Here is a 20,027-nt window from a genome sequence, read left to right as displayed (position 1 = left end):
TGAACATCATGCAGAGCCAGTGTAGTATGAGAAGAACAGAAGGGGGCAAGCTCATACTGAGACTTCTGGAAAAGGGGGTTCCAAAAGTGGGTTTCCGGAAGGGATCACCAGCAGGTAACTCGACTCAATCAAAAGGCATAAAAAGAGACAGAAGTAACCAATCAAAACTCTTGGTCAAGGAGGTGGTAAATAACCCAGGAGAGAGATACTTAGCTCTGGCCCTGGGAGACATTCTACTACTACTACTACTAATAAGTCACTGCAGCACCAAGCCGCCTGAGGCCAACACAGCTACGCACGCTCCTCCTCCAACCTAATCTATTTAAAGCCTCCCTCTTTTCACCCTCCCAGGAAGTTCCCATTTCCTTTAAATCTTTATTTATGACATCCTCCCAACCCAGACAAGGACGACCTGCTTTCCGTGTAGCCCCAGACGGCTGGCCAAAAAGGACAATCTTTGGTAATCTGTCATCCTTCATCTATAGAACGTAGCCTAGCCATCTCAACCTTTCCTTCATTATGGCCCCAGAAAGCAGGATTGAACCACACTTTTCGTACAACCTACTGTTTGAAATACGGTCAGTCAGCCGGGTACCCTGAACAATCCGTAGGCAATTTCTCTGGAAAACATCTAGTAAATTTTCATCTGCTTTTCGGAGTGCCGATGCTTCAGAGTCATATTTGACCACTGTCATCACTGTAGCTTCCAATATTCTAATCTTGGTTTGTAGGCTTATCTTTCTATTCTTCCAAACTTTTTTTAACTGTGAAAAAAACACCCTGAGCTTTAGCTATTCTACTTTTAACATCTTCACTGCTCCCACCATCTTTACTAATAATACTACCAAGGTAAGTGAAGCTCCCAACCTGATCAATCTTTTTGTTACCTAATGTCACCTGTTCATCTTCACTTATTCCTAGCCTTAGTCACTTAGTCTTCTTAACATTAATTTTCAAGCCTATTTTAGCACCCTGAACTCGTAAAACCTCTAAAAGTTCATTCATTTTGCTCACACTTTCATCTAATATGCTTAAATCATCAGCATAATCTAAGTCCAGGAGCGTTCTTCCTCCCCATTTGATTCCATGGTCTCCAATTGCCTTTCCTGTGCTCCTTAAGACGAAGTCCATCAAAATGATCCATATAAAGGGGGATAGAACACAACCCTGCTTAACTCCTGATTTAATACAAAACCAGTTGCTAACCTCATTTCCTACCTTAGCCGCAGTAGTATTATTCTCGTACATAGCGCAGATCACTTTAATGTATTTTTCTGGTATACCATATAATGATAAGACCTTTTGTTAACGCTTTTCTATCAACAGAATCAAAAGCTTGCTCATAATTGATAAAACTAAGGACCAAAGGTGTTTGATAACAAAGGGACTTCTCAATTATTAACCTAAGAGTGAAAACATGGTCGACACATCTTCTACCTTTTCTAAAACCGCATTGTTCTTCCCTTAAAACTTTGTCTACAGCACGTCTCAGTCTAAAAAGTATCATATTACTCAGTAATTTGCTACCTATAGAGACCAGACTAATGCCTCAATAATTTCTTATACAGTGGTTTAATTAAGGTTTCCCTAAAATCATTGGGTACTTCCCTTTTTCAAAAATCATGTTTATAATCTTCAATAGCTTATTCCTAACCTCAGAGCCACCATATTTAAGGAACTCAATAATCATACTATCAGCACCTGGGGCCTTATTATTTTTTAATCCTTCTAGTACTGTTGCTAATTCTTCCTCACTAAACAAATCTTCCTTCACATCCAAGGTATCACAAACTTTTTCATTTTCATCTATATCTTTTCCTGCAACTGTATCTTGGTTTAGCAAATTCTTAAAATGTTCCACCCATCTTTCTTTAACTTTTTCCTTATCACTAATTGTGGCCCCATTTCTATCCTTAACTGGGACTAGTCTGGATTGGCTACTCCCTTTCAATTTATTAACATGCCAGTATAATATTTTACTATTATGCCGTCTAGCAGCATCTTCCAGATCCTCCGCAATTTTATCCATCGCCTCCATTTCAAAATCTCCTTAGTTCATATTTTAATGCTTTCTCCACTTTCTTTACATTCCTTTTGTTTTCATACAACCTATCACTCAGATAATTCTTATACAAACCCCTTCTACTCTCTATTAAACCTAAAGCTTTTTCACTAATATTCCTAGTTGCTGTCTTAGCACTCTTCCCTAGGACACCATCAGCAACTTCACACATTGTTTTTCTGAAATTATTCCATCCATCTTCCACATTGTCAAATTTTAAACCCTCAAGTTTAGCACTCAACTGTTCCTGGAATTTTTTTCTCAAATTTTCATCCTGAAGTCTACCAGCATCATAACTTTCTGGGAGGGAGTTACCCTTCCGAAATTTCAGCTTTAAATTAACCTTAGACACTACTAGATGGTGATCTTTACTTTTAACATCAATAATGAAACTCCTATACACCCTAGTATCTTGTATTGATCCTGCTAGTCTTCTGTTTACAATAACATAATCAATAAGCGTTTGCTGTCTTACCATCACATGAATACCATGTCAACTTATGGGCCATTTTGTGACCAAACACTGTATTGGTTATAACTAGGTTGTTATACCTACAAAATTGCAAAAGCCTATAGCCATTACTGTTTTCTTTTCCTACACCAAATTTACCTAGGCTAGGATACCATCTATCCCTATTTCTACCAGCCTGGGCATTAAAATCTCCTAGCAAAAACACCATATTTCTACCTGGTACCCTGTCTATTTGCTCCTGTAACTGTAAGTAAAATTCATCTGAGTCACTAGTATCTCCATCAGTTGGTTCAATGGGGGCATATACTACTATAACTGATACCCTAAACTTTTTAGTCATAAAATGAGCAATTAGAATTCTATTATTAATACCTTCCCAGCCTAAACAAGACTTAGCAGCTTCCTTATTCATCATGAGCCCTACTCCCTGTCTATGTACCCCATCCTTCCTGCCTGAGTAAACAAATTCTATGTTAGGTGGCTTGAAATGAATTTCATTTTTCAAGGAAAAAACTGGCCCAAGAAAGACTCATATTAAAGAGGGAAAAATCACAAACATGTGGCAACTGATGCAGATCTGATTTGGAAAATAGAAGGGTGGGACTACTGTTTCCTGGTTGAGGGGACATACACTGTTAAAACCTTTTAAAGGGGGCTGAAGAGTCTCCCCCCAGAAGAACAAAGTAGGATATTCAAAAAAGAAAAATATTGTCAGTAAATATGCCAAGAGGACCAGAATATTGGCAGATTAGACTTAGGACTTCCTACACCAGTACACACATATGGTGGTGACAATGCATCTCCAGCATCTTTTACCAAAGCTCATCAAGGGATGTTCTTGAGTGCTGCATCTTTTTCTAGGCATTGTCCAAGTGTAACCTTCTGTCACCCCCACTGTTAAACACCTGGAGGACAACAAACATCATGAGGCATACAATTTCTGCTCACTCTAACCCTGTTTCCCAAATACCACCACCAACTGCTTATGAGTTTATCAATAATGAGTGGCTGTTTAGTCTTCTCTCTAATGAATAAGTTGGTACCAAGAATCTGTTTAAGACAATTATTTTCAGAACTCTGGATCTCTTTCTCTAGCTGTCTTGTCAGTGCCCAGCTCTTAGAACCATAAATTAGTACTGACAGGACATTACTACTGGAGAACCTCAATTTCAGCTTCAAAGAGAAAGTGGCACTTCTCTAAACATTTCTTAACTTGTCAAAGGAGCTTCCTGCATATGCAATACATGTGGCACTTTCATGCTTGGGGCTTCCATTAGCATCATTTTGAAGCAGCCTCCTATAATCTTGGGCAGGTTCTGGCAGAGACAAAGATATAGCCTATATATGATTGGCATAGAAGCCATATACAATTACCAGAACAGTCAAGGGAAATCCCAGAGGAACAGAACTGCATCTCCATTATGAGATAAGTACCACTTCAAAGGCAGGCATTTATTATTCCAAAATGTATATATTTGGAAATTTTCCAAGTACTGTTCAAAAGATGTAGTTATCATAATTCTGAAAAACCTAATTGGTCATAGACATTTAGCGTTTAGTTTAGCTTATATGCCACATGATGAAGAAGAACCACCAGGTAAGATAACAGAACAGAAGCAACATAAGGGTATGAGAAAACTATTAACATCATTAACCACTACATTCACAGCTCACAACCCTTTGTAAAATACACCTCCCAATGTTCAAAAACAACTCCAGGTGCTTACTTCCTTTTTGAATTAAAATCAACTTGATGGAAGTGTATGAAAATCTAGAGCCATTGTTAAATAGAGTAAAACCCAGACAGACGGTCTTGAGAGTGGCATAGCTGGAATAACTTTTTTAAGGTTGTATAAGAATGATAGACTGGGATATCAAACATACACACTTATTTAAGATTTTTTATCTTGTTCAGAAGGGAGGGTGTTCCAAAAAAAAAAACCTCAAGAAAGGAAGTTCTCCACCTCTACAAAAAGTTTTCATTCATGTCAGTTCAAACATAGGATACACCTAGAGAAAGATTCGATACTTAATTATTCCTTATAAATTCAACTTGTTGGGTTATTATATAAATAAAAGCACTCTGCAACTTCCAATAAACCCTTTAATATTTTTTAAGAGTAAACTTTTTTTTGGAATATTTCTGTTTCTCTTATCAACAAAACTTATCTGCTTATTCTTAAAGAAATTCTACCAGAGTGTCAGACATGGGACTTAAAAATCCAAGGGACTAAGATATAAAAAGTATGTCTTTTCTGAAAACAAGAGCCTTGGTTTTCATTTTAAATCCTTCTAGGATTTATTTTCGTCTTGAAAGGATACATTAAGGAACTGGCCTCTTCCCTAACACTTTTTTAGCTAGGTCTGTCCTCCAGATCTCAGCACTGCAATGAAGGATTGGCATTATTAATGGAAATTGTGGTTTTTAGTAAACAAGAAAGTATGAATGAAGAGGTTCAAAATTTTTATTTTAAAGAGAAAGAGATCTGAAGAATACAAGAAGCAAGTTATTTGGATTTTCATTTTCCCACTAATGGCCCCTGGAAAAATATACTACATAAATTTGCAAAAGGCAGAATAGTCATGTAAACACTACTGCATATGAAAATAATGATTTAAAGGAAGCTCATAGCCAAAAGACACTAAAACAGGTGTTCAAATCCAAACTGATGCCAATCATTCATTATGGTGCTGAGATCTGGAGGAAAGACTGAGCTAAACCAATGGAGATTTCAGTTCTAGCATTTTAAACAGATTTATGGACTGTAGAACACAATACCTAATCCTCTCATAAATGGGGACCTTGGATGACTTCCATTGAGAAAAGATTGCAGAAGGTAAAATTCTTTCTCAGTTTATTGTCTTATCCTGAACACAGGCCAGTTAGTGCTGCATATAATGGATTGGTAAAGCTGAATATAAAACTTTTGTAGCCATTCCAGATCAAAAAACTGCTAGATGAAAGTGGTTTCACCTATATGTGGAATAATGGCCAAGGCCCCAGAGAAGTTGAGGATATTTTTTACCTTTTACATTAAATTGCAGCTTGGAGTGATATAAGGATTATCCATCCTTGTGATGCTCCATGAGAAAAAAGAATTTGTTTGGTGTAGATTGTGGCTGTTAGATTAGACTCTTGCGGAGGACTCTGCAGCTTCCCAATTGTAAAGGAACTTCTGGCAGAGCCATTCCCTATCAAGGTGGGACTTGAACATGTCAGTTGAAGTAGCAGAAACTGTTTCTTCAGAGAGCTGGTTCTACATATTGATGATTCTTTGGCTGAAGAAGTGGCTTCTATGTCTACTTGTGGAACACTGCATGGAGAGCTTCAAAAAATGTCCTCTAGTACCAGAATGCAAGGGCTGTGCAAAGAGACTGGGAAGGGTATTTTTAGAGAGGATTTTTTTGGTTAAAATAATGTCACCCCTTTTCTGTTGGTATGTCAGTGTTGGCAGCTTCAAACAACATAGCCTTTCTTTGTATGAAAATTTATTCATGTTGGTAACCATCTTGGTGGCACCATGCTGGACATCCTCAAGTAACTTCCTATGTTTTTTGAAGAAAGGGGCTGCCAATGACATTCCAACCTCCAGGCATGGACGTACAAGCACCTTATATAACTTCATAAGAACTCTAGGGTGTCGGCTGGAGATGGTTCTTTTTATGATACCAAGGGTTTTATTTGCAGAAGATGAAACAGACTTAGCATGGATGCTAAACTTTAATTGGTGATCTACATTAACCCCAAGATTTTTTTCATCGGAAACAGCAGAAAGGAAGTTGTCTTGAAGCAAATACTTATGATGCTTGTTATTTTTGCCAAGGTGGATTACATGGCATTTGTCAACATTGAAAGTCAGAAGCCACATTGAAAGTCAACAGTTTTTTATTGAAAATTTAAGGATTGGGCTAAAAGATCAGGAGATTCAACAGTGGGGTAATGGCACAAGTGCTTTGACTAGTTTATTTTTCTAAAAAAGAGTCAAAGAGAGTTCTGGTGAAGAATATTATTTCAAGTGAAATTTTCAAGTTAAATATATTAGAATCCTGAATCAGGTGAAAGCTTATTTCCTACCATTTTGACAAATTAAATAGGCTACATTAATTTTCTAGGTTGGCTACTTGAATGATATAGCAAAAATACTTTGTTCTAGATCTGGAATAAAATCAGTTTTCTATGTGTACAGTGGGTCTGTAAGCCTATTGTGTTAGGCTACTTACAATTATTCTGATATTATGAAGTAGCCTAAGAATTGTTTTCTAACTTTATACTTCTCTTTGTCTTGTCTCATGCTGAGTTGACTAACTAATGAAAAAAAAAATTTCACAATTCATCAATGCTTAAACAACCTGAGATGCAGGGGGTAAATCATTGGCTACAAGAGCCCCTTGAATATTTTGCAAGACTTTGTTTTTGAACATGGATTTGGTTTTAAAACAGGCTATAATTGTAACTAGGATGCATATATAGCCTATATTAGACTAGCCTACCAGTGTCTATCAATTGATATAGGATATCTGCAAAAATATGTGTGTGTATTTCTAATGCTTCCATAGCCTATTGCAATCAATTTACCTTACGTTAATCCATATGAGATCTATAAGGTCAATCAATGGGTGTGTCCTGAAAATCAGATCATTTGCCCCTCTTCTTTCTAAGGTTGAGAATAAATCCTAATTTAATTTGTTCTCCTTCTTCTTCTTATTCAGCAGACGGGCTTTTCAGTTGATACTATTTAGCCCTTTTCCTTTTGGCTCACTCTGTGAGATCGACAGAGCTATGGAGCTGGTTTGTCTTGTATGATTTGTATCTGCTCAGATTTCTTGAAGTATATCTTTTGATACCAGCAGTTGAATTATAAGAGAGAATATATTGATCTCTGTGCTCTGCGGGAGAGTATGGTCAGCAAGACTCTTGGCTGTTAGTGGAATTTTGTGGGGTTTGAAGCATTCTACCGTTTTACGTCACAGGGTATACTGTGCAGACGTCAGCATATTACATTCAAATAGGCAGTGATCTATTGTTTCATTCTTAAGATTACATGACCTGCAAAGGGGGGACGAGGGAACTTCGCCACTTGAATTAGGAATCTGATATGAAAATGCCTGAAAATTTAGCCCATTTGAACCTGACCGAACCCTATGATAAATCTTGGAAAGGTGCTTACTTGGGAAAGGTGATGGGGTAGGATTCTTATTAATTATCAGTACCTCTGTAAATCTCCAGCGGTAAATATCTCTAATGGGGATTGGTCTCCCACTTGGCTGGTCAATATTTAAAGCATTTTTGGCTATTTCATCTGCCTTATGGTTACCTATTATACCTGAGTGGCTTGGAATATACTGTATATGAGTTAAAATACCTTTTGAAGCAAAAATATCAATAATCCTAAGACAAAGAAATGTGTCAATATCCATCTTATTTTGAGAAGCTGACGAAAGAAGCTCTAGGCTTGACAAAGAATCAGAATATATTATAATATTTTTAATATTAACTTTTATATATTCATTAACCATGAGGAAATCTAGTGCCATGATTATGGCGTTTAGCTCGGCAGACATTACAGATGAATTATCTTGTAATCTCTCTCCTAAAGCGATATTATGGGTTGGGAAGAAAGCTCCGCTTGCCACTTTCTCATTCATTTTGGACCCATCTACAAAAATTTGGAAATAGTTTTTATAAGCAACATTATTTAGTTCGGCAAATTTTTTCTGAATAAAAGAAATGGGGGTAAGTTCTTTGGTCCACTTAGAGAAGTCAGTCTTTATTATGGGGGTTGACCAACTCCAAGGGGGGGATTTGGGGGAATATGGGTGCAATAGATTTTACTGGCACTGGGAACTTCTTCTGGATATTTGCATATTCATTTGCAACGCCTCTAAACATAGCGGGATTTCTTAACCAGTTATGCAGGGTATGAGAATCATTGGCTTAAATTTTTGTAAGGTACTTAATTAGTAGAGATCTTCTTTCATTTATTGGTGATAGTCCACTCTCAGTAGGCAGAAACTTAGTTTTTGTTGGTTTCCTAAGACCAAATATAAGACGAATTATATCTTTTTGTGTCGTTTCGATTTTTTGCATGTGGTTCTTAGCACAAGCACCATACACTATGAGGCCATAATCAATATGGGGTCTTATATATGATTTATAAAATTGGATTAGTGTTTTCTCATTACAGCCCCAAGGTGTGGCTAGTAGCCTTTTAATTATTCTTGTTTTTCTATAGCACTTTTTTATTGTATTTGTGATGTGGAGGTGGAAATTTAGTTTTTGGTCAAGTATGAGCCCTAGGTAATTAATTTGATTGTCCTCTGGGGTAAGTATTCCATTTAGTGTTAGCCTAGCATCATAATGATTTCGCTTATGGTGGAATTGGATAATTTTTGACTTTGTGGGTGCAGTAGGTAAAATGGACTTTTGGGAGAACTTTTCAAATTGGAAAAGTGCATTTTGCAACTTTGAATGCGTAATCTCGAAGGTAATGCCAGTTGCCCATAATACCAGATCGTCAGCGTACTGTAGATTGGTATGTGGGAGGTTCATGTCCCACAGAAAAAGTGAAAATAGGAGGCAGCTCAGGACTGCACCCTGTGGAAGGCCTTTGGTTATTGAAGTTTTGGGTGAAGAGGCTGAACCTACACAAACAATGAAACTTCGATTTTCTATAAAGGATTTTATGAAGGATACAAGTTTGGGGGGTAGTCCAAGGTTTGTAAGTTTAACTAATAGAATCTGGTGGTCAACATTATCATAAGCTCCTTCAAAATCTAGGAATGCAGCAGTTAAGACATTATTTTTTGATAGGGATTCATTTATTGCATTTGTTAACACTATGAAAGCATCTGTTGATGAGTGGTGTTTCCTGAAGCCAGTTTGAGTATGAGGTATCAGATTATTCTTCTCAACAAACCAAAGCAGCCGATGGTAAATCATTCTCTCCATTAATTTTCCCAGCACTGGGGTAATCATTATGGGTCTATATGACTGAGGGTCATGTTTAGGTTTATTTTTCTTTAAAATTGGTATGAGAGATGAACATTTCCAGATATTAGGGAATGTGGATGTAGCCCATGCATGGTTATAGCAATTTAGGAGCTCCTGTTTGTACAAAGGGGAAAGATTCTTTATCCATATAGGGTGTATATTATCATAGCTACTTGTAGCATTGGCCTTGATATGCTGAATTGCATTATTCAATTCATGTATCGAGAAGGGATGGTTTATAAATTCTGAACCTGGTCGGGGCTGGTAAATAGGATTTGTCATGATTTGTGTGGTGATATTTTGGTTTTTGATGTTAGCTTTTTTGAGAAAAGGGAGGCAAATAATTTTGCCTTATCAGTGTCGTTATCATAGTGGGAATTCTCATGTATTAGTTCATACATAAGAGGGTTGGAGGATGTTTTTTTCCCACAGATTTTGCTTATAAGTCTATGTATTCTTGGCTCAGATGTTTCTCTGGAAAGATTATTTGCAAAATTATTCCAATAATTATATTTGGCATTAGTTATTGTTCTCTTGTTCTTCTTTTTTCACAATAAATTCATTGTCTTCTTCTTGGAAGAATTCACTTGCGCCTGAATGAGATGTTACTATGTAGTTTCTATTGTCTTAAAAAATACGTTACTTTTAGAGTAATACTCTAATGCTCAGAATTTATTAATATTCAGAATATGTGGTAAAATTCTAGTTTAGTGACTTTTGGCTATCTCGGAAAGGGGCTAGGTTAGGAAAATGATACTTTCAGGGATGGGTCTAAAGGCTAAAGTATATCCCGGGAAGGTATTTTGAAGTACCTACCTCCACTCCTTCTCCCACTCGAGGGTCCTGACCTTTAAAAACATGTGTGTTATAAAAGTAAAACCTTGTAAAATAGATCCTCTGTTTGAATGAAGTACAACAAAATTGGGTCAATGTTCCTATTACCTGAACAATTGTTTAGGGTCATGAAACTATTGTTAATAGATGCATTTTGACTTTTGAACATCTTTTCTCTTTTGCAAAACTACGGCAAACTCACCGTTATGGAGTTATTATATATTTGCACATTAGGGGGGGGGGAGTAGAGTATAGCATTTATTAAATACAGCAATGAAGTCATCGTAATTCTATATATGTAAATACAAGAATATTTGGGCCGGAATAACTAATATCGGTGAGTTTCCGGTAGTTTTGTAAGAGAGAAAAGATGTTCCAAAAGTCAAAATGCATCTATTAACAATAGTTTCATGCCCCCAAACAATTGTTCAGGTAATAGGAACATTGGCCCAAAATTGTTTTCAGCTTCACAACTTTGCTCAATCCCGATTGATTAGGTTTTAAAGATTACCTTACCTTAATTACCTTAATCCATCTGAGAGCTTTAAGGTCTTCCAGACCCGTAGTGCTCTTGAATTGATGGCTGCCAGTCGAATCTCCACTCCTTCTCCTCCCACTCTTTATCAAGTTGGTTTTTGAAGGACTGGATGGAAGGACTGGATGACAGTTGAATCTTTCAGTTTATTCCAATGATTTATGACTCTTCTCGAAAAGAACGTTTGGCGAGTTTTAGATCGGGAGCTTGACTTTGGTAGTCTCTTGGAGTGTCCTCTTGTGTATTGCTGGCTGGTACTGAGATTGCCGCCAAAGATTGCTGACTTTTTGTTCTGTGCCTTGTAAGTAAGCATCATTTTGCTGCACAAGCGTCAGTAAACCAGAGTGGATAGTTTGAGGTACTTGAGGCGGTCCTCATATGAGGTTGATGCTAGACTTTTTATGCATTTTGTTGCTCGTCTCCGTACGTTTTCGATGAGCCTCACATCTTGTTGATAAGAAGGACCAGCAAGACATATGCCAAAATCGAGATGAGGTCTGACGAGAGCCTTGTATAATTTTATAAATATAGATGCCTGTCTGCTGTTGATGGTTCGTTTTAGTAGTCCAAGACTGGAGCTTGCACGGGAAACAACATGCTGGACATGGCTGTAAAATTTAAGTTTATCATCAATAATGACACCTACATCCCTTTCTTCTGCTCTGTTCTTTAGTTTCTCTCTTACTTTGGTCGTGGGGTTATACATCGTGTAGTTTGCCATTGGTTCCAAGGTGTAATACACAGCACTTTCCTGCATTAAATTGGAGAAGCCAGTCATGGGTCCAAATTTGTGTCTCATCTATGTCGCGCTTGATTTTTTGAGGGCATGCAATACCAAAGAGTTTGGCATCATCAGCGAACAGGTGCATGCCATTATCAATATGATTGAATATGTCATTGATGGAAATCAGAAAGAAAGCTGGACCCAGTACAATTCCCTGTGGTACTCCGCTCATTACTTCAGCTTCGTCAGAGTTAATTGGTTTGCCATCTATAGCAAATAAGCGAACTTTCTGCTTGCGCTTTGTAAGGAAATTCATCAGCCAGTCTACAACAGCCTGATTGATGCCGATAGCGGATATTTTGGAGTGCAGTCGACTGTGAGGAACCTTGTCAAAGGCCTTAGCAAAGTCCAGCAGGAGCAGGTCAACCGGATTTCCTTGGTCAATTAGGTCTGTGGTTTCTTCGTATGATTCCAAGAGGTTTGTTTCAATTAATTTCCCTGACTGGAAGCCATGCTGCTTGGGGGACAAGATCTTGTTGGTTGTCAAATGCTTAAGGATTGAATCATTGACTATGCGCTCAAGTATTTTGACGACGACTGAGGTCAGGCTAATTGGCCGATAGTTTTCAGGCTTGGAACGATTGCCTTTCTTGAAAACCAATGTAATATTGGCTATTTTACAGTCTGCTGGCAGCTCTCTCGTGGTAAGTGATGTCTGGAAATTTCTCCTAAGTGGTTCTGCTATGATAGCTGCAATTTCTTTTAATAGCCTGGGATGTAGGTTATCTGGTCCTGGCGATTTATTAGTATCTAATTTCTGTAAGCGTCTGAGAACATCCGTATGCAATAGATTGATGCTTTCCATTGGTGATTATACAATGTATTCAGGTGAAGAGGGTAACGGACCATCGGGTTCAGTGGTGAAAACAAAAACGAATTGCTGATTTAGTGAGTTTGCAAGCTTGTTGATATCAGTTATTTCTTCACCTTCTTCAGTTACTAGTTTCCTGATGCCTCGTCTATTATGGTCTTGGCTAAAGACATATCTCCAAAATTTCTTTGGATTCGTCTTAGCTTCGTCTGCAAGTTTAGATTCGAAGCTCGTGTATAAATCGCGTGTTAAATTTTTAAGTAATATCTTTTGTCATTGTCGGTAGTCTTCGCGGTTTTGGGATGAGCTTGCTCGAAGTGTACTGCTCAGCTTTGTTTAGCAGTAATTCCTTGAAGCATTGTCATTGTTGTTCTAAAGAGCCGATTAGGACTTCATTCCAGGAGATGTTGATGAGATCCATTCTAATCTTCTCATAGTCTATGAAGGTCGTTTTGATGTAGGTGTTAGTTACTTCGAGGAATGTTGTTTTGATTTCAATGGCAATATAGTCACTTTTCCCGATTAGGGGCATGTACTTAGTATAAAGAAGGGATACTGGTCTTCAAAGAAATATTTGGTCTAGGAGGCTTGGAAGCTGCCCGCTCATGAAACGGCTCGGTTGGTCGACAATTTGGTGGAGGCAAGTATCATGGATCATATCTATCATGGGATTCACAGAATCAGAGGTGACATAGGGGAATTGGTCTTTCCAGGTGATGGTCGGCAGGTTGAAGTCGCCCGCAATTAACAGGTCACCCTTTTGGGTGTCTGCAATCTTCCGAATGAGCTCAGCTAGCTTTGTATCTGTTTGCTCGGGTGAAGGTGATGATGGGCTTCTGTACACGCTGCCAATTCTAACAGTGGGATGGTTTTTACTCTGTGGAACTGAAATATCGAAGAATATTGTTTGAGCGTAAGGGATGCGCAATAGCGGTTGCACTGGGATGCGCAATAGCGGTTGCAACATACGAGGATTTGACTAATGCAAGTGTTCTACGGCGGCAATGACTAGATGATAAATTGGATATAGTGCGGTAACCTTGTAGATTAGCATGTGAATCTAGGAGCTGGTTTCTTGAGTTCTTAGGACAGACCCCAGTAAGGAGTATAACATCATAGTTATTTGCGTAAATCATAGATTTCAGCTCGTTGATTTTGTTAGGAAGTTGGTCAACGTTTGCGATTAGAGCGGAAAAATCTTGACTTACTTGCTTCCTTTTTGAGTTAGATACTTCCTTTTGGTAATTGTAGATATTTCGGACTGGCTCATCTTCAATAAACAAGAAAGTGCTGCAGGATCTACTATCGTCGGTTGAATTGGCGCTTTCATTTGTGAAGGACTTGAACGAATTAGGACTGGACGAGTAAGGAAGTTCATCAATACTTGTTAGTTTATCGATATTCACTGTGTCACTATTTACACTATGTACAGGGCTAGCAGATAGAGCAACTAATATTACATGGTCTGGTGAGAGTCTCCGCCACCCGGGCGTACTGAGTTTTTTGAAACGATCTGTCCGCGGTTGATAGCTAAGTTCGGCTCTCCTAGTTCAGTTTGGCGTCTGTGTTCAGCGGCTAAGACTTTTCTTTTCTCCCGGTCTTCCCGTGATGCATCTGCCCTAAACTGAATTCTTGACCAAGCTCGTAAGATCTTTGTAGAATGCGTTTTTTCAAGTTTAAATTTTGGACAGAGAAAAGAATGGGAGGGGGTCTGCTGTCGGTTGATTCTTGATAGCTTACTCCGGCTTGTCTGATGGGCTACTGATTGGCCCCAACCTTTTTGACAGCTGGCGATTGGCTTATAATGCGTCTTACATTAGTAATCTTTGCGTTAGGAATTTTGTATTGCTCTGTAAGACATTTCTCAATGAACGCCTTGTCACTGTATATTCCTAGCTGCAGGGGTACGCCATAAGCAACTAGGTTAAATTTCCTGCTATCTCTGTCTGTTTCCTGTCTAAAGAATCTGCGGACTTCGTCTTCGAGGTGGGAATCAATGGCCTGTTTGATCTTGGATGTTTCCTGCAGCATTGCTGCTTCGACATGCTGTTTAACTTCTAGGATAGTACATTTTTTCGCCATGTTTTTCTCAAGGTCATCGACACGCTCTTTGACTTCATCTATGCTTTCGGTGATATCACGTTTAAGATCCTCTACCACTCCTTTAACTATGTCCACGATAGTCAAAGCACTTGGGACCTTGGATGTTATACGGCTCGAGATTTCAGCTAATGAAGGGGGGTCTGCTGATGTACCAGAGTGCTTGCAAACCGGACATTACCACTGCATATCTCCAATGGTTGACATCTTTGTAAAGAGTTCCTACTCTGGGATGGACATGTTTATGCATTCTATGCACAGCCATTTTTCACATCCATCGCATAATACGGCTTTAGATTCTGGCTCAAGACCTTGTTTGCACACTGCGCAGAAATCTAGAGACTTTTTTGGACTGGATAATTTCCGTTTGCGGTCTTGTTTAGGAGTCATGTTTTTCGCGCAACTTTTTGGATTCACGCTCTTGTCGGTCTTTTTCTTTATTTCTTATTCTGTGGCTAGCGTAAAAAAGATCGCAGCGCGAATGAAAATGCAACGCGTAGGAAAATGCAGCGATAATGAAAATGCAGGGTGAATGAAAACGCAGTGCAAAATTAAAAATTAATTGCCGTCTTAAAATTATTTACTGGATTGGACCTGTGGGAAGCGCAGATACCCAAATCGCCTATCCCCAGCAGTTTAAGGACAAGTATCCAGCCGATACCAATACTGCCCTTCGTGTTCGTTATCGCTCTCCTCTGCACAGGTTAATCCAAATGAAGAAGATGAGCGGCTCTGTTTACGTAATCTGTGGCTTTTTAGAAAGAAACAAATACTTAGAAATGTCTCTTTTTACAAATACTAGAAATGTTTCTTTTTAGAAAGAAACAGACACGAAGTCCCAGCATCTTCCTTGACCGTGTCCGAAAGCTTATTTCACAAAGAATGCTGCATCCAGATGCAGGGTTAATTCTGAATACTCAGTCCGAAAGCTGTTTTCGTCATTTGTTCTTTGAAGCTCAAATCTCTACTCAACAGCAACTCAGTAGTAGGAGAAGAAACAGAAATCAACCATCAGATTGAAAACAGCTTCTATGTAGCTCCTAATCACTTTGCTACTACTGCAAATTAAAGTACTGGACATGTTTTTGCTCTGTCTGATGGAGGAGCAATTTTTCTCTTGCAGATAATGCATGCACAATTGTCAAGATTTTGTATAGCTTAGGTCAGACACTGGGTATATCTAGCATTTACCATAGTCTTTGGTAGGCCTATGCCTAACAATAAGTAAGGCCCAAGACTTTCTTATGATGTCAATCAAGATCGAAGGTCATCACTAGGTTCAAGGATCAAATTTTCTCTGGCCCTTGAAATCTAGTGGTCATGCAAATTGGGTGATCATTAGATTTGTAACATAGTGCATATCCACTTATGCGCTAAATATACCTCTAGAGAAAATAAAATGTAAATGTCTCCATAACCATCTAGACCATATCTAGTAGGCTAATAGAACTGAGATTGTCTGTTGCCAAGCTGCTGCTAAGAATCAGAAACACAAAGAATTCAGAATAGAAAACTGTTGTTTTTATAGGCATTGATTATTTAGACCAATAAGATCTGTCATATATTTCACCAACTTTTAGCTGAATTCTTATGTTTTGAATTTGCTTTGCTAAAAAGTTGTCTTAAAAAGTGCCAAGTTTAGAGAGTTATGTTAATATTTTTTTGCTGATCAGAACAATTGTCTTTACAATTCTTTCCGTTAAAAGCATTTCAGAGAGTTTATAAGTACACTATGGGCATATTGCAGTCTCAAATGAGCTTGTGGAAAACAAATAGGAAATATAATTTTTTCTTATTTTGCATTATTTCAAGACTAGAATATCACAAAACTAAGCTTTCATATTGCTTGTTGTATCTTAAGTAAATACAATTCCTGATGGAGTTTTGTTGATACCTGTCTTAAATTTACTTTGTTTAAATAAAATGCATATTGTTTATGGGCAGCAACTATGACTTGAGTTTTTTTTCAATATTTTCTTTTTTCAAACAATTGTTGTTCTGTGGTCACATTTGTGTTCTTTCCTAAGTGGGTGGCTCTCTAGCTTGAGAATCCTTGTCCAGGTTTAAGCTTGAGAATCCTTGGGCACAGGTTTAATTCCTGGCATTACCAGTTTATTTGGTTTGGGACAGGGATCAGTGATGTGACTCTGTCAGCTTGGCTAGAATTGGCCCAACTTTAAAAGGTTACCTAAAGAAATGTGGAGCAGGAAGGGCATGCAAAAGCATAGGATGGCTGGCCCCTAGCTTCCTATTGTACTTCGTGGCTAAAGGAACACCTGGTCCTTTACTGGCCTACTGACTTGGCCATATAAGCTTTCTTTTAAACTTATCAAACATAAGTACAAATCAATTTAAAGATTAAAAAACAATCATTTAGAATTCAAACAAGACAAATAAATAAATAAAAGTATCCCTTTATAACAATTTAATGAATTGTCAGAAATTGTAGGTCACTCTTTAGATTGAAATGAACAAAGCTTCAATTATGAATCTGTTTTTTTTAACAGACTGAAGGGGCAAACCTTCAAGCTTTGACAAATTCAATCTTACTTTTGGGCTCTTTTCAATGGGAACTTTCTTTGGATTTTTCTTGACCAACTAAAAACAGTGGGGAAAGCATCAGGTATAAGTGACTTAAGAGACTTCACAACATTTAGAAAAAGCTACATGCAACCTGATCTAAATGAGGATGCTATTGTAGAGTATCAAAGAGAAGTCTATACAGGTATATCCCAAATACAGTAAAGGCATATTACAAAGAACAAGAACAGGTTCATAGAATACCATTGAAGTGGTAAAGAAACAAGAAAATTGCAAAAGTTGAGATTATAGGATTAACAAGAAATTATGAAAATTGCAAGTACAGTACTAGCCTCCTTCAAACAGGACAAATAAGGGGATTCACACCCCAAAGCTCTGACTATTTTCAATCACACCTTTAGGAGCAAAAAAAAAAATTAAATACATTTTTTCACATATGTCAAATATGACAGTTGACTCAGGAGTTAAGGGTCAGGGATTCAACACTCTGTGGTGCCACACATGGAAGGACCTTTGCTGTCATAAGCATTGTCAATCCTAGCACACACCCACACTCAAGTATAACATTCAGTAAAATCATAAACATCTTAAACAGCAAAAATAAAAGACTTTTTTTTTTATTTTTGATAAAGACACTACAAGGCAAATATCAGGTTCATCAGCATGCTAAATTTGATGTGTCAATGATAAGATTTGTTAAATCTTTTCTGGGATCAAATGTGTTAGCTATAGTTAACACAGACATTGCAATATCTATTTGTCCATCCATCTGTTTGATTGAAATTCTGAGACTATGACCCAAAGTCAAAAAAGCTAAGGCTTTTAAGTTTTTTTCATTGACCTTAGGTCAAATAGGGAAACAGGAGGGGGTTCTATAAACAATAAGTAGAATTTTTTGTTGATTTGCTGAAGTCAGTGAAAGGAGTATAAAAATTTAAATGAAAGATGGAAAAAATGTACATAGCAAAATATCACCAAATTGGATCCTACTAGGATTTATCAGATTTGTTTATTTTAATTTCAAGCATAGGTAAGGTGCTGTCTCTGATATTTGACCAAGTTAAAAAAAAATCCTTTCGACCAAAAAGCTTCAAAATAAGTTTGTGTCTGATACACAATATAGTTAAATATATGTAATTAAAGGAAAAGCTACCATATTTTTCATCCCTGGGAAATTAGTTTAAAGCCCTGTCCTGATTAGAAGAGGTAGCTCACATCAGGTTACCCAAACATAATTTTAAAGGAGCTAGACCATGGTTAAAATGCTAATACTGCACTGATACTTAGTGAATTATACTGCTATTTCACCTTATTTGCATTGTGATGTTAACAATGGGTTTGCAGCTTTAATGTGATGATTGCTTGAAGACAGGATTATCACCGTATTTATGGCAGATCAATTTTACTTGAAAGAAAATCACTTGGTAAAATTCTAGTTGATTGATTTCTTGCTATCTCAAAAAGAGGTTATGTTAGGAAAATGAAACTTCCAGGGATGCATCTACAGGCTAAAGAATGTCCTGGGAAGGTATTTTGAAGTGCCTACCTCTACTCCTTCTCTCTCTAGAGGGCCCTGACCTTTGATGAACTTCAAAATATGTGTTATAAAAGTGAAATACTGCAAAATAGATCTTCTGCTTGAATAAAGTACAACAAAATTGTTTTCAGCTTCACAACTTTGCTGAATCCAAATTTATAAGGTTTTAAAGATATGCCAATACATTTCCCAAATTTTGAAAAAAAAAACATTGATATGGATCAGAATTCTACTCATAACAGGAATTGCATTTTCAGAACTAAAGGCAGAGAAAAAGCAACTGGTAACTAAAAATCAAGATAAAATATTGTTTTGTCAAAATTTCAATTTTGACAAACCTGTTAAAACTGTCAAACCTGTCATGTAGGCGAATTTCAGGGCTCTCTAGAGGGAAGAGTGGAGGTGGGTACTCTAGAATTCCCTCCCAGGATATACTTTAGCCTGTAGGCCCACCCCTGAAAGTTTCATTTTCTTAACCTTACCCCTCTGTGAGATAACAAGAAGTCACTCAACTAGAATATTAACAATCACTTTATTAAACAACTATCAACAACTGCTGATACGTTATCACTCTGCTTAGAGATAACCTTTAGCAAGGCATGAGAAATTTTATGTTTTCTCTTTGTTTGAAACAGCTTAATTTTTTTGCTTCAAGAATAACAAAACAAGAAGTCAATGATCATTGTATTTATCAGTTATCATAAAATTAAAGCTCTATGATCAAAGAACGAGGTGAAGATCTACATACTTAATGATAATAATCTAAAAGCTGCTGATCACAAATGATTATTTTTTTAACTGAGATATTCTTAGCCACTTACATTGGAAGTTTTTTTTATCACACATTTCTGGAATTTGAAATCTCTCTGGAAACAGACCTTTCTTCCTTATGCTCTGGTCTTCCTTATGCTTGGATATGGATCGCCACTATCTTTCTTTAGTTTCTTCTGAAAAACCTCAGATAAATGCTGCAATTTCGTAGAATCTTTCGTAGGGTTTTTTGACGTCATAACCCTGCGATAATTACAGATGAAATTCTAGTCCTGACTGAGAATTCTTCGAAGAATTCCAGACGGATGCGAAATTAATTCTGCATACTTGAGCTTTCGGACACGCTCCTTGTCAGAACTTCACATAGCATTAAAGCAATAATTACACGTGACCAATGTTGTTATTCTCGCAATTAATCTTGCCGTTTTAAGTGACACGTGGCACACGGAAGAAAAGATTAATTTGATAAAGCATTTTGCTAATTTTCTTATTTTCTTTGTTTTACTGTTTAAACAGTTAATATTAAGGTATTTAAGATATTTTTCCTTCTCTTCTTTTCACCCTGTGACTGGTTTTGTGGAATTTCTTT

General features: G+C 37.4%; 1 protein-coding gene across 1 annotated transcript in view; it reads right to left on the bottom strand.

Annotated features, from left to right (window-relative positions):
* The window catches only part of LOC136031426 (nitric oxide synthase-like protein), a gene marked incomplete at its 3' end in the record, with an annotated part of 110,263 nt that extends 103,030 nt beyond the window's left edge, over positions 1 to 7,233 (bottom strand). Inside the window, 1 exon segment of the mRNA XM_065710995.1 lies at positions 7,111 to 7,233.
* Between the last annotated feature and the right edge of the window lie 12,794 nt (positions 7,234 to 20,027).

The sequence above is a fragment of the Artemia franciscana genome, chromosome 9 (assembly GCF_032884065.1).
Source record: "Artemia franciscana chromosome 9, ASM3288406v1, whole genome shotgun sequence".
NCBI classification, from domain to species: domain Eukaryota; kingdom Metazoa; phylum Arthropoda; class Branchiopoda; order Anostraca; family Artemiidae; genus Artemia; species Artemia franciscana.
This window is presented reverse-complemented; position numbering and strand designations above follow the sequence as displayed.